This window comes from Scylla paramamosain, chromosome 31 (genome assembly GCF_035594125.1).
Source record: "Scylla paramamosain isolate STU-SP2022 chromosome 31, ASM3559412v1, whole genome shotgun sequence".
NCBI classification, from domain to species: domain Eukaryota; kingdom Metazoa; phylum Arthropoda; class Malacostraca; order Decapoda; family Portunidae; genus Scylla; species Scylla paramamosain.
The window spans coordinates 8553368-8557689 of record NC_087181.1 but is presented as its reverse complement, the minus strand read 5'-3'; the positions used below and the strand labels follow the sequence as shown (position 1 = coordinate 8557689).

Here is a 4322-nt window from a genome sequence, read left to right as displayed (position 1 = left end):
CTTCCCTCGTACAACTCGTTCAGGGAGGACAGTGTATTTCAATCAACACCCTCACTATTTATATTACTAGGTGAACTCCGTTCTTGAGGGGGAGTATTGTAGGAATACATAGATAGATACACCATTAGAAGTTCGAGGTAGGTTCCAGTAATGCGGTTTACACCTCTGTTGTATACTTGCTGTGACCATGTCTGGGGAATCTAGCTGCGCTTGTGAACAGCGCCAGCAAATAAACTCACGGCACCTGTCTGGAAGTTTCTGTACCGATCCCCGCTCTACAGGTACATCAATGGTTTCTTTCTCAGCCTTTCAGCCTTTTCATTCAGAGGAATGGTGACATAAGAGAGAATACAATAGAATCTTATTTTGTACCCTTTCAAAAGGCTCCTACACTGACCCACTACCAATGCACATACAGGACTTCTGCTAGTCAGGGATTCCAACGCTGATCTGCTATCAACAAAAATATGCACATTCTTATCCTTTTCTTGTATTTGAGAAAGAGAAACATGCATAAAGTATAATTCAGCCTGAGTTGAGGATACACCATCAGACAATCTGAGAGTGGTTGTACTCTATTATTATCATATTCGTCATACTCACACATCAATACACCATAACGAGCTCTCCCATCTTCATTCACAGACCCGTCACAAAACATATGAATGCTATCTACTTTTCGAAATACAATCAATCATATCACAGTACCACGATCTCAGATATCCAGGAATATGCTTACATTTCTTTGTAGACAAAGGATCAGTCATTATTTCCACACTCTCCTTCTCCCATAGAGGAATGTAGATGTCACTGGGTCTAGCCTGTAAAGGGCAACACAATTCGGGTACCTTGTACATATGTTTTTTTTTTTTTTTTTTTTTTACATTCTTTACAAAAACAGGTTATGACCGTTATGTTATGTTTTCTTCACAATGCAATGCCCTAATTACCTCCGATTGTCCATTTTGTCTGACGTATTTCATAACGCTTTTCACATTAAGTTCCTATATTATGTCACAAACACTGAGAAAATTTAATTCCATTCGCATTGCATCAATCATTGGATTGTGTTAGTAATCAAGCATGATCCTCATACCCCCATTTTGTAAAGTTCAAGTCTGTTTAAATGTCCTATTCCTAATACAGATAAACATGATGCAGCATAGCCTATGACTGACCTCACAGTAATGACATACATCATACGAAGGACAGGTATGCCCACACCACGTCCTGAACTTGACAATGCACATAGCGGTCGTCTTCTTCTCTGACACAAAGCTTCAATATGTCGCAATTCAGAGTTCTTGACAGTCCTGATATAACCTATATAAATCCCAAGGTATTTGTATACTTGCACTCTTTCTAGTGACCTACCATTTAGTATAACATTTCTGTGACATCTACACTGATACTTTGTTTTCTGCTCATTAACAACCAGACCCAAATATATTCAATTATTACTCAATTTATTCAGAGCAATCTGCATGTTAACTACAGCTGGTGATTGTATCAATAGGTCATCTACATACAATATAGACATCCCACCAGGAGGATACTCATCTTTTGCAATTCTGTTGATCTAAACATTGAATAAAGTAGGACTTAGAATCCTTCCTTGGGGAGTTCAAATTCAAAATGTTTAAAAACTTTCCGCCAAACCAAACCTTTGCATATCTATTGCTAAGATAGTGAGAGATTTTACCAGACACACCAAGATTTCCCAGTTCATATAAAATCATTTGACTACTAGCTTTATCAAAAGCACTCTGGAGGTCAACAAAAACTCCACATTCATCTTTAGAATTTAACAAACAAGAAATAATACAGTCTGACGTGTTTTTTCCCTTTGACAAAAACCATACATTTTATTGGAAAGCGGCAACTTCCGTTGCCTTTTAGGGACTGGAAAACAACAGCTACCTTACATTTCCTTGGCAGCCTCCTTGAACTGAAACTCATGTTGAATAAATCTATTAAGGAGCCCTTCCTGATACTTGATATATGTAATTCCATCAGCACCGGGTGCAGTGGATACATCTTTTTTAACTTTTGCCAGTAATTCTTCCCTTGTTATAGCAACACACGATGAATCACGTCTGTTAATACAGGTAAAAATTAAGTCATTCCTCTTGTCCTCGTGATTCCGTAACTCCCTGATAACCATCTCTGGTAAAGGTGATATGCTACCTGCATGTGCCCATCTATGTCAAATCATCTGCTACTTTCTGTGAGCCCCTCACTACCCTCATACCTCTACGCACCCCTCTCACTTTATTTACTTTGTTCCATATTTCTTTTGTGGATAGTGTTGCAGCAATATTTTCCAAAAAGATTTTCCAATACTTCTCCCTTGCTTCTCGTCGAGCTACAGTACATGCCTTCGTTACTTCCTGCAATGCAACTCTAGCCTCCTCACTTTTACTAAACGTAATCCACTCCTGATATGCCTGCTTTAACGTATGATTACAAGCTCGGAGCTGCCCATCTATGGTGTAATCTCTTCGTAGCCCTAAAATTCTCTTACGCTCCACCACATTCTTGTCGACAATTTTAGCTATTTATTCTAATAAATCCTCGTAAAATATGTTTATATCCTATGCATGATATGTGTTATACCAATGAGCAATGTGCTGAATAAAATGTTCCCTTTTTGTATTTGTAATTCTGTATTTCACTCTTCTGTGGCAGACAAATGGTATATACTAAGTGGTATCCCTTCACTTAGCATTTCAGAGACAACCTTACATTTGCCTTCCATCCCGCGTGTATTCAGCAAACACACATAGTCTAGCCTCCCTCCCTTTATATGAGTGGATAAGTCATCCCCAAGCAAACACGCATCATCACAGTCGTTAAGAAATTTGTGCCAGACAATTTCATTCCAATTCCTGCCTCCAGGGGGATCAAGAGCATCATGTCTAGCATTAATGTCTCCAACCAACAATGTAGGCTCATAAAACATTGCATCGGAAAGTGCTCTAAGCTCAAGGAGTTCTGGTGCACATACACATTTACCACATTAATGAATTCTGTACCAGTCATGAGTCTTACTGCTATATATTCTATCCCCCATATTTACCAAGAGATGATACCAACTCGACTGGTATATTATTCATAACATAAACAGACAACCTTCTAACATCCTCTCCTGCAGGCAGAAAAAAATGCTGATAATTGCGCAGAGCCACTAGAGGACTACCCCGATCCATTGTTTCCTGTAAGAAAAGCACATCAGTATTATTTTTCAATACATAACTATGCAAATCAGTCATCCTCATAGATAAAACTATTTACATTCCACGACACACATTGTAGATGATTTACGTTCGTCCCCATTGCCTTATTATCTCCATAATCATCTTCATTAGGAAAGTACCTTGAATTTCATCATCCAACAAACAAGCCTTCTTAAGTAAGAAAATCATTCAGCATACCAATAAGTATAATGATCTTATTCTTAAGTCTCACCAACCTACTTACATCCGTATTTTCTTTCTCGGACATCTGCTGTCTTTCTTGACACTTCTCCAACTTACAAATTCTGTCCTGCAGCCTGCAATTGACCTTCTCTAACTTAATAACATGATCTATTAGTGAGTTCATAAGTTGGTGTTCAGTGGCCTCGTGCACCACACGTGCGTGCGGCGCACTTGTCTCTGCCGTCGACTGTGTTGCCGTCCCCACAACCACCACATCCGCCACCTCCCTCCGACTTGACCCACGAGGTGAGCCGACTCACGTTCCCCAAAGAAGCAAGTGAAGCAGGTTCAGTCACCACTAATGACTCACGAAGCGCTCGGTGCGGAGGGAACCATGCCTTTCTTCTCTCAGGTGGTTCGGCAGGCACGAACTAGCTCGGGACTTAACTCACTTTCTCCCTCTTTTCAGGTACTAGCCACAATTACATCTGAGTGGAATTCTCGCTCCCTCCTTAATTTTTTTCAGCAATTCCTTACCACTACAGAAACATATTGTGTCATATCGACAACGCCAAATTTTGTGACCCTGTTAACAACAGGTGAAACATAAAGTAGGCAGATCCACATGTTTTTTTTTTACCTTCCGCCATTTCCTGGCACCCATATTCACTCAGGAACCGCACCTCTCATAAGCGCCACAACACTTGTCTTCAGCTGTCTGTTTGTAGTGTTTTTTTTTTTTTTTCATGTAGACGAGAGCAACGAAAATATGATAAAAAGAAAGGTCCACTCAGGTGCCGATCGCCAAAAATTATAGGATAAGTGTTGAAACCTCCCTCCTGAAAGAGTTCAGGTCATAAAAAGGAGGAAATACAGAAGCAGGAAGTGAGTTCCAGAGTTTAC

General features: G+C 39.8%; 1 long non-coding RNA gene across 1 annotated transcript; it reads right to left on the bottom strand.

The window, feature by feature from the left end:
* Nucleotides 1–1790: 1790 nt before the first annotated feature.
* Nucleotides 1791–3918, bottom strand: LOC135116302 (uncharacterized). Its single transcript, XR_010276232.1, has 2 exons — nt 3481–3918; nt 1791–3215 (listed from the first exon to the last, which is right to left on the bottom strand). It is a non-coding gene; the product is annotated as an uncharacterized LOC135116302 (long non-coding RNA).
* Between the last annotated feature and the right edge of the window lie 404 nt (nt 3919–4322).